We start from the raw sequence: 11,729 nt of genomic DNA on the forward strand, positions 1-11,729 counted from the left end.
ACTCTCATTTGTGTTTATTATTTTTACATTTTCAGTCTTCCCAACTATATGTGGAGCGGTATCATTAACACTCGCCTCCACATATCTACAGCACTTCATATCGTGATTTGCAAACTGTATATGCTTAATTGTACTTAATTTGCAAACTGTATATGCTTGTTGCTGAGAATAAAATACAAGTTTAAAATTTTTGTTGATTTTTAAAATCAATTGTATCTTAATGGAAGTTACTGAGTTACTCCTCAATTTCTGTTGCATTTCCACACATAATCCTTTAAGCCTTTTAGGTAAATCCTCAGTATTAATAAGAATATGATTTTAATCTGGATTACCATGAGGCAATTAGATTTGGCATGTAGTTTGTTGATAAAATAAGAGAACCATAAAAGTAGAAGCAGCACAAGCTTTGACACTCCAGGGAGTATTTTCCAGGATAATGAATTGCCAATTTTATTTTAAATACCATTATTTACCAAAATTATAGTTATATTCAGTATATATCATAAATTCTATGTGAATATGTATTGTAAAATGAACATAGTTAATTGTGTAAATAACGTAATAATACATATCTATATTTTAAGTATCTTTTTAAAACTGTACAACTAGTGCTTTGATATTCTGAATTAGTTTTCTAGGGTTGCTGTAAGAAAGTACCACAAACTGGGGGGTTTAAACAACAGAACTTTATTCTCTCACAGTTCTGGAGGCTGGGAGTTCAATATCCAGCTGCCAGGATGGCATAGTTCTGGTGTGGGCCCTCTTCTGAGTTGCTGACTGCAAATTCTCTTTGTATCTTCCACTTTCCTGATAGAAAATCTTGACGTCTCTTGTGAAGAAAAAGACTTCCGTGCACATACAGGCTACTGCATCCTGCGCTACCCTCAGTCCTGCAGCCTGACCCATTCTCCTTCCTGAGGGACCTAGAACCAACTCAAGCATTTTCAACTTCCGCCATGGTTCTCATTGGTTTTAGCTCTTTACAAACAATAAGCTTCTCAATCAGTTGTCTATTCTTTGACCTTTTATTCCACAGTTTTTTGCCCACCAGCATTTAACTGTGGTCAAATCTCCTCCAGTGCTGTCTCCTCTACCTTCTACCCTGAATCTCTTCTCCTGTCAAAGTCAAACTTCTTGAAAGAATTAATTCTTATTTTCACTTCCCTGCCTCCCATTTACTCCTCAGCCCAGGGCAAGTAGCTTTTGATTTCTACCACTTTAAAGAAAGTACTGCAAAGCACAACATAAAGCTCAAACTGCTAAATCCAATAAACATTTTCTTTGGTCTTTTTCTTACTTATTACTCAGCAGTATTTGACAAAATTGGCCATGCCCTTCTTTTTGAAATGTTCTTTTTCCATATATCTCCCTGGTCGGTCCTTCTTTTTTTTTTTTTTTTTTTTTTTTTTTTTTGTGGCTGCCACTCCTCCATTTGCCCCTTAAATACAGATTTCCTCCATGCTTTGTCCTAGGCTCTTGGCTCTCCTCACTCTGCACCCTCTCTCTGAGTAATCTCTTCCTGTTGCTGGCTTCAATTTCCATCTTATTTTGATGATTCCCAAATCTATCACTTCAGCCATCTGCTTTATAGACATGTCTTCCCAGAAGTCCTACAGGCCTTTCAGACGTAATGTTCTGAATCTGAACTCACCATCTTCCCCCCACAAACCTGCTCTTTCTCCTGTGTCCCTTAGCTCAGTGGTGGCCATCACCTCCTCCCTAGGTGTCCAAGGCAGAACACTGGCAGCATCCTCAACTCTTAATCCCTTCCCATTCCTGACTTTCATCTCCTTCCTGGATTTCACCCTCCTCACTGGCTTTCCTCCCTCTGCTCCCATACAGAGGCTGCAGTGGTGCTTTAAAGTAAGCCAACTTGCTCATCACCCTGATTAACAACCAAACAAATAAACCCTGCTTCTCAGTTTGTGTTTTCTCTGTAGCTTCCATATTTCATCACTCTCCCCTTGCATCTTTAGTCAATAAGTTTCCTCTTTTCCTAGCACCCATTGTGATTCTTCCTGTGTTGCTCCCTTTACTGGAATACTCGTTTCTCCATTATCCCTTAAAATGGCAAACTCCTACTCTCTCAGCTCTTCCCCTGGCTGTGAGACTTGGGATAAGTTAACTTAGCTATGCTTCAGTTTCCTCTTAAGTAAAATAGGGATAATACTAATAATATTTGCTCCATGAGTGTTAGAAAAACCAAATGAAAGAAAATATGCTTAGGACTTAAACTGAAACATACGAGGTACTCGATAAGTATTAGCTATTATTATTATTATTACTTATTGGACTCTGTTTATATGTCACTTTATCCAGGACTCCTTGCCTGACCTGGAAAATCTCAGTGAGGAGACCCTCCTAACTACTTCCGTGATCCAGTTCCTCTGCATTGTAATTGCTGCTTATTTGTCTGTCTGCTCCTCTCCCTACCACCTGCACACATGCCCTTCTCACCAAGGTAGCCTGTAAGCCCTGCGGGAGAAGGAACCATAACTATCAGTTTTACTGTGGTATTCATATTCCTAGGAGAAGCTCACAGTTTTTTGTTGTCTGAATGAATATAGATGCAAAATTATTTCAACGTTTGATTGCTCTGTTTCTGCTAAGTCACCACTTTCTGAACCAGCTCTGAAGTGCTTGAACTCTTATCAAGCATGGGATTTGTGGCTATGTATAATCTTGCTAAGATTAGAAAGGACTATTAATGAGGTATAGCCTTTTTGACAGTGCTGTCCAGTTTAGGTACATCATAACTCCAATTAGTCTTGGCAACACCTCAGCAACTAATAAACTGAATTCTGCATATCCTACTTGACAGCAGAAGCTAGTTAGACAAATTATGGTCTATCTTGTATTGGCATTTGTCTGGGAGACCCAGACTAACTGCAATAACCAATCACTGCCTTTGAAACGTAATGTAGGTCCCAGCTTGACTGTTAGCAGCACTTACTTTAAATTGATACATACCCAGTGGTTTGCTGGCACATGTTTAATACCTGGCTCTCAGGGGAAAAGCCCTAATTTTGGTGTTTGCTCATTTTCATGGTGTAAACAGTCCTACCTTGACTGATGTCAATGTGACATTGCCTAATTCCTGAAATTTTACCAATAACTTTTTGCATGTGGTGCAAGAAGGCTCCAGCACACTGCAGTCTAGATGGGTCAGTAGGGAGACTAGGTGAGCTTTACTTTCATGAATAAGAAATTATCTTAAGAACATGAGAGTTAACTTTTCATAGTTGGAGAAAAATTTTGAAACAAAGTAATGATTCTGAGAGTGGCCTGGATCAGAATATTGCCAGGCTTTCCCTTAACATATGTGCACCTCAATAACTAGGGCTCTCCTCCTGCAGGCCAGGCTGGCACTGTCCCCTCCATCATGGGGAAAGGGAGTGGTAATGTCCATGTCCTAATTCTTGAAGTCTATGGATAGATTATATTACCTGACGAAGGAGAATTAAGACTGCAGATGGAATTAATGTTGTAAATCAGCTGGCTTTAAAGTAGAGAGGTTATCCTGGATTATCCAGGGGACTCAATGTAATGAGAAGCGTCCTTAAAAGTGGAAGAGAGAGGCAGAAAAGGGAGAACAGATAAATGGCAGCATGAGAAGGATTTAGCCTAATGATCCTGGCTTTGAAGAAAGGGGGGGAACCTACAAGCAAAAAAGGGTGGATGACCTCTAGAAGCTGGCAGAGAGGCACAGAAATAGTGTCGCTAGAGCCATCCCAAAGAAACTGAGCCTGGCTGACATCCTGATATTAGCCCAGTGAGACCCATGCTAGATTTCTAACCTACAGAACTGTAATATAATACATTTGTATTTGTCTTGTTTTGAGCCTCTGTATTTGAGATAACTTGTTATGACAGGAAACTAATACAACATGGTATCACTGTTGATCACTACCAAAAATCCTCTGTACTTGTTAAGTCCTTGCTTAAGTTTGACTTTTTATCTAGTGGGCTCCAAATTATTGGCTCTGCAGCCTTAACTGTAATTCTGCTTCTGGTCCTTTGGTCTTAGTAATTGCATTTGATGTTGCTAGCATTTGAAATGTGGCTTTACCAAATAGATTATGCTTTGTCTACCTCCCTGCACTATTGCCCTTTTAGCAGATCCCCAGACAAGTCACCCTTCATTGTCATGAGGGAGAAGGGGTTTAGCTGGGCATAGCCTCAACACTGCTCCTCTCCTTTCCATTTCCATGGCCCTCACTGTATCCCATGTTCCCAGCACTTACATCCTGGACAATTTCTTTTTCTTTTATTTTTTTTTTAGAGACAGGGTCTCATTATGTTGCCCAGGCTGGAGTGCAGTGGCTATTTATAGATGCAATCCCACAACTGATCAGCATGGGAGTTTTTACCTGCTCCATTTCTGACCTGGGCTGGTTCACCCCTCCTAGGCAACCTGCTGGTTCCCTGTTCCCAGGAGGTGACCATATTGATGCTGAACTTAGTGCAGACACCCGATCAGCATAGCACACTACAGCCCAGAACCCCTGGGCTGAAGCCATCCTCCCACCTCAGTCTCCGAGTAGCTAGGACTATAGGCACGGACCATTGCGCCCGGCAATCCTGGACAATTTCAATGACCCTTCCTCCAACCCATTAAGAAGGTCAACCCTCCTAAAAAGAAACAACAAGTGTCACTTGTGCCTCCTGACTTAAGTACGAACACTTTGGATTAGCATTTATAACTTCCCATTATTTTGCCCCAACTTTTTCTGAAGGTATTTCTCCAAATTCTTCTACTGAAATTTATAATTTAATCTCAATGGTACCTACAGCTGTTTTGTATCTTCCTGCTTCTTAACTCATATCCACTCACTACCCATCATCCAACAAATATTTACTGAGTGGTTGCTGTTTTCTAATAGCTGTTCTGGGCATGGTGAAAGGCACAAAAAAAGATAAGACCCTCCAAATGGGCAAGATAATAGCTATGCTATTGCAGATCTCACAACCTAATGAAAGACACATATGAACACAAAATTTCAGTAAAATATGGCAACAGATGATAGCAACACAAGCCACGTGCCCGAGAGCTCAGTGGAAGGAATGGTGTGGCTGTCTTCTTTGTGATTCCCTCCCCAACTTAGAAGCAGCTCTGAGTTAGAGGAAAGAGCACTGATCTTGGGAGATAAAAAGCTGGATTTCAGCCAATTAATTTCTGCAATTAATTTCTTGGCAAATTCAATAAATTGATAAGGTTGTATCCATGAAGCAAAAAAAAAAAAGGGATGGATAATACTCATAGAATTGTATTAAGAGTGACAATTAATAATGCTCTGTAATTGGAAAAGTACTATGTATATATGATTCCATGTTTACCTATGAAAAAGGTCAGAATATGCCACCCCAAAATATGCCACTTTGGCATAAGGATTATTTTGAGCTTAAGGCAATTAAAAGCAGAAAACACGGAAAAAGCTCTTTGCCCTCCCCCATCGGCTTAAAAGCAGGACATAAATTTCCCTTTATAAAGGTGCTCCCCTTTCCTTTCCCAAAAAAGAAAGAGATCAACCATTATCATTAGAGACAGAAAGTGTTAAAACAAAAACTTCAGCTGAATTAAATTAAAAGGAGTTTAATTGAGCAATGAATGATTCACAAATTGGGCAGCCGCCAGAATCACAGCAGATTCAGAGAGACTCCAGAGGTGCCTTGTGGTCAGAACAAATTTATAGACAAAAAGGTAGAGGGACATACAGGAATCGGAAGTGAGATACAGAAACAGCTGGATTGGTTACAGGTTGGCAGTTGCCTTATTTGAACACAGTTTAAACACTCGGCAGTGTATGAGTGGTTGAAATATGGCTGCTAGGATTGGCCAAGACTCAGCTATTGTTATAGGCACATACTCCTAAGTTAGGTTTTCAATCTTGTCTACCTATTAAGTTAGGTCACAGTTCATCCACAAGGACTCAAATATAGAAGTACAGAGTCTTTCTCAGGACGTATTTAGTTTGCTTTAACAAAAGTCAGCACCAAGATGAGTCTGTAGGAACAAACCTCACTAAAGCAACCCTTACTTTCCATTAGTTTCCCTTGCATATTACCATCCCACAATTTACTGTCTCTTGAAGCTCAAACCTATTTTCCTTTGTCTTGTCACTTTCCTGTAATTTATCACCCTCTGTTAAAATGGTACATGAGTCCTTGGGTCAAACTGCTTAATTGGTTCTTCCATTCTTTTCTATGAAGGCCTCTGTGCACATAAAAATTAGAATATTAACACAAAAATTTTTGTATGTCTTTTCTCCTGTTAATCTGTATTTTGTCTATTCAATTCAAAGGCCCCAGTGAAAACATGAGAGAATAGAAGAAATATTTTTTTCCTCCTCTACACTTATTTAACTAAAACATATGATTTATGACCCAGATTATATACTATTTATTCTTTCCTTCCTATACATGTTTATAGTGCTATTTTTTTGGTGCTCATCATAAAGGAACTGTTTTTCCATCTAAAAATTATGTGTGGTGAAATATAATCAACCTACAGAAAAATGCATAAAACACAAATATGCAACCTAATAAACTACTGTAACAGGAACAACCCTGAACCCTTTCTAGAGTCAAAAACATAACAACCACCTTAGGAGAACCCTATGTACACTTCATATAAGCACTTTTCACATGCTGTTTTATCTGCCTTATTAAATTGCAAGGATTTTGAAGACTGGCATATTAGCCAAGATTCTTATGTTGGAAATGATAAAACCCAAATTAACCAAACTTAAAAAGAAAATGAGAAATTTATTGCACACAAAATTAAATGCTGGGAAGTATGCAGTGGAGCTGGACTTAGGATAACCTAGGATGCAAGCACTATCACTTCCTCCCTGTCACTTCCTCTTTTCTCCTGGCTTTCCATCCTCCCTGCTTCTCTCTGCCTGATATCCTCACTGTCACAAAATGGTTCCCCTGGAGACTCATACCCTGTAGTCCTCAGACCAGAAAAGAGATTCTCTTTACTCAGCTTGAGTTTAGAAGTAAAACATCCTGGCAAAGGTCTGTTGTCTGACCTGAGGTCCATGCCCCAATCTGTTATCAGAAGGAGGATGAGCTCAGAGAGAGATGCTGGCAACAGAAAACAACAGCTATGACAGAGGCACCATTTCTTGTTCAATACCCCAAATGATCATTACAATCTTCACAGAGGAGGCAATCCTATCATTAATATTGTAAGGGTCCCAGCAGGAACTTCAACTGGGCCTCCTCTGGTATTCAGGCATGTTTGGGTTTATCAGGAAGACTGCTGAGTGTGGTTCTCTGTGTGCCAGGGATCAATTCCTGTGACGGGCTTAAGAGACTTCAGGGAAAAGAACATCATCCTAAGTGAAGTCAGAGACGAAGAGCATCTTTAGTGTAAGAACATCAAAGGACTGGTGACTTCTCAGGACAGAACATGTTTGTTACTCAGATTGTCCCCTAAGCTACCTCTCTGAGACTGAGGTCTGTGCCTAGAAAAGAGTTTCTAACAGTTGGGGTCAGATAATTCGTTGTTGCAGGGGCTGTCCCGTACATTGTAGGATGTTTAGCAGCTTCCCTGGATTGACCCTCTAGATGCCAATAGCATTCTTATTTTCTAGGCATGCAAAACAGTAATGACTTCAGACATTATGTCCCCTGAGGGACAAAATCACTTTTTCTTGAGAACCACTGGCCTAGAAGGAAGAAGCTATAAAAAGGAGGAAAAGAAGTAAATAAAAACAGAAAGAGCTGCTGTCCAAGGCAGCCATGTAGTCTCACTCGCAATATCTACAAAGGGCCATTTCTTGTGCTGGCAAGGATGCGTAGGGTGAGTTAACAGAGCTCATAGGTAAAATACCTTTGAGAGAACTTGAAATAAAATTTGAGGAAGCCAGGGATGCTAGTTTCTGTTAATCAGACAGACTAAAGCTGGAGAAATATTTTTGTGTTATTTTTGACAGTTCTTATAACCTATTTTTACCTTCAGGCTGATATGGCTTGGGAAACATTAGTTAAATTTGAACGAATGGATGATTTTAATGAATGAGGTTAACAATTTTTTTTTTCTTAATGGCATGCTTAAATTCACACATTACTACTGTGGGGTTAGAATTTTAGAAGTGTCAGGTACATTAATCTACATTATACTACTGTAAAATAGTGATGAACTTTCTGTGAAAATTGATCCCACACAAAGTTCTAAGATTAGAAACTAAAAATTTGATGTATCACCAAGTGTTCAATTTAAATTCCATAATAAGTGGCCTAAACATGAAAGAAAATTTTCAAAATAGGCTACTGTGAGACATCTTCACATTCAGTGGGTTACTCATCAGTTTTTAAAAGAGAATTTATATCTTTAAAACTTGCATTAATTTGTTTTAAAATACCAATTCTGATTCCACTGGAAATGTGTTTTGAAGCAGTAATGGGGCAGGAGAGGATATAATAAAAGAAAATATTAAAAGGAAATAATAAAATTCCTCAATTAAGTCTACTTTTAAAAGATGGAAAAAATGAAGAGCCATCTCTCCGCCTGTGCAGTATAGCATCCCTTTCCCCAATGGAGGTAAGAGAACTTCACTCTTCCTTGGGGGAAGTCCTCTTTCCCCATTTCACATATCCTGTCCTCCCCACCTCTCTTCTCCCTATCTCGGCACAGTGAGAGGTTCATGACCTAGACTTGACCAATTAGATTCTCCTGGGAATTTGGATCTTGGATGGGGTGGAGTTATTTGGGTTCCTGGCTTTACTAAAAGCTTGGATATTCAGGTTTTCCCTCCCAGTACCTCAATTCTATGAGCCACCAGTATCCTTCCAATTAAGTATCTTCTTCACTTTATTTCCAGTAAAGTAATGAGGTTATCAATAATCAATTTCATTTGCTTAAAACAGAAGCAAAGAACTGTAACTAATACAGGAAACTCTGATTTAAAAGTATTGTGACTTATTTGTCACTATGATTGAAGAGAACGGGAACGGGTCAGGAAAGAAAATGGAATTAGAACTGAAAGGTAGATTTCTTGAGTCTATGCTGACGAAACATTGAAATGTGTTGATAGGAAATATCTATTCATATGTGTTTCATTTGTTTGTTTTTTAATCTTCTACCAGGTTTATATATAGGTGAAGTTATGTAGTTTCCAATTTTGCTTGATTAATTTTAGGATTCCTACAATATTTAAGCAATTCTTTTTTCTGATTGTGATGCTTATTATTTTCCGATAATGCAATTAAAAGTGTTATAATAGCCACTTTTATAAATTGATTCTAAAAAGTAATGCTTTTAATGTACGAATGCATTTTAATATAAATATTATTCATGCTTATCATAAAAATAATAAACAGTACAGAAAGGTAGAAAATGAAAAATAAAAGAGCCACATCATCCCCCTTTTCAGAGAAAATCAAGTTTCTTACTTAACGTATTTCTAGATATAACTGATATGCCTTTGGTTCCTGGTGTTTTCTCGTACTTGGGCTCTTGCCCATTCAACCAAGTAGGCATTTTATAAAACTTGCCTCAGTGGAGGGATAACATTAGAGACCATAGGTTAAGAAAACCAATCAACCAACCAAATTTGCTTCTTGATGTAATGAGTTTCAAAAGGCTGGTCCTCAGTGGAAAGGCAGGGTCTATTTACACAGGAACAGAAAGAGTTTCAGGGAAAAAACACGATGAGGAAGAGTGAATCTTGCTAACTGGAAGGACTGGATAGGCTTCCCTGGGCTGGGATGATGGGAAGATCATGACTACTCAGTAAGGGAACATGGTCCTTTGGGTCAGGGAAAGGGGCCTGGTCAAGGAAAATCCTTGGAGAGCAGAGTTGGCATCACAGACACCATCCTCTAACACTATGAGCACTGCTGGTCACCTCCAGGACCTGTTGGCACTGAGTCTTCATTCAGCTAAGACCTATACAACTGTTAGTTTTCCTTTCCATGGCGTCCCACCTTCCAAAATCCAGGAGGAGAGAATATGTGCCCTAAGAGGGGCCTATCCTGACCTTTTGATGGCCTAGGACATGTGTGAGTTCCCCAGGTTAGAGAGTGACACAGAGCATCGATGGTACTGAGGTGACATGGAAGGTCCAGCACCTTGATGTGTATGGCACTGAATAGAGCCAGCTTCAGATTCACCCCTCTCCTCCTGAGCCAATAAAATGGAAAAACACACACAATTACACACACACACACACACATCTCCCTCCTTCTCTTCCTCTACTTTTACACAAACTACATCACATTATACCTATTGATCTTCCATTTGCATTTTTCACTTAGTGATATAGCTTTGATATCAGTCTGCAAGGATCTAATCTGTTTTTTAAATGGCTACTTGGTATCTTCATAATTTGACTGGTCCCCAAATGATGGACCTTTAGTTCCCTCTGTCCCTGTCTCTCTTCTCCCTTCTCCCTCCCCTTTTCTCTCTCAAATATTACCAAGCTATCATGAGTATCCTTTCACATAAGTCTTTGAACTTTTGTTTGAGGTAACCCTAGGATGAATTCTTAGAATTGGAATTACTGGACCAAAAAGTATGAGCTTTTAAGAAAAAAATAATGAATGTAAATATTGACAAGTTGTTTTCCAAAATATTTGTTTTGACTTGCATTCTCATAAGCTCTTCTTTACCCATATTCTCTGTAGCACTAGGTATTATAATCTTTTTATAATCTTTGCCAATCTGATACATGAAAATTACAATTTATTTTTAAATCTGCCTTATCTTAATGATGACTAAGAATCCTCTTTATATTTTGTTGAACCTATTTAATTGTGTAATTACAATATTCTTTCTTACAGGTAGAGGCTATTTTCTATTCAGCACTGTAAATTTTTACAAAGCTCCCATCATGTGTCTAGTTGATTATGTTGAATTAGACTGAAAACAACAACACTATTTGATATCAGAGAATGTGGCAGAGAAAATGTAAACATGAAATATTTTAACAGTAAAAAGTTTCCTGTGGCACTAGTTTTGAGTTACACTGGCACTGGCTCCTGATGAATAGGACGAATTAGCTACAAAATGTACGCATAGGTAATTGAGTAAAGTGAAGTGTTAGCTAGAGTTGTTTTGTGTTATCCACTTGAAAACTAGAGAACATCAGCCAAAAATCAATTTTGGTTTTGGCATAATTAATGCTGATCTGTTCTCTCGAGTAGTACAGTAATTAGAAATATGGCTCAGTGATTCCTTAATGTCACTACTGGTTTGTGACAGAAAACCACGACACTGGCATCAAGAATGACAATTTCCTCCTTGCTTCAGGAGGAGGCAGCTATCAGGAATTGAACAAAGAACTATGACATAGCTCTCTTTCATGATGTAGTTTTAGCTAGAAATCTGATCTGTCTAGAGACAGTTTCAAATCTGATTCTCCCAGAGCTGTTAGAATACAGACTTTATAAAAACTCACAGCACTAGATTTATGCTACCCTCCTATATCTTGGCTCATGGAGAAGCTGATGATAGATGAAAAAAATGCTGCAGAAACTTGTGTTCCAAGATGCTTACCAAAGTATATTAAGAGGCAAGCTGAAAAAAACAAAAAAGTGTTACCTACTCAACCAAACTCTAGAATACTTGTTTAAGAAAGTGAAAGAGGTTTCTTTCGTGTAAGACCTCAGTTTAAAATACCAATGTGACATGAACCTAGTTTTCAGTGTTTCCCCAACTCATTTGACTTGGCACCCAATTTCCTATAGTAAATGTAAGCTATTTTCCAGCCACCCAGTGT

The sequence above is a fragment of the Pongo pygmaeus genome, chromosome 5 (assembly GCF_028885625.2).
Source record: "Pongo pygmaeus isolate AG05252 chromosome 5, NHGRI_mPonPyg2-v2.0_pri, whole genome shotgun sequence".
Classification (NCBI taxonomy): Eukaryota; Metazoa; Chordata; class Mammalia; order Primates; family Hominidae; genus Pongo; species Pongo pygmaeus.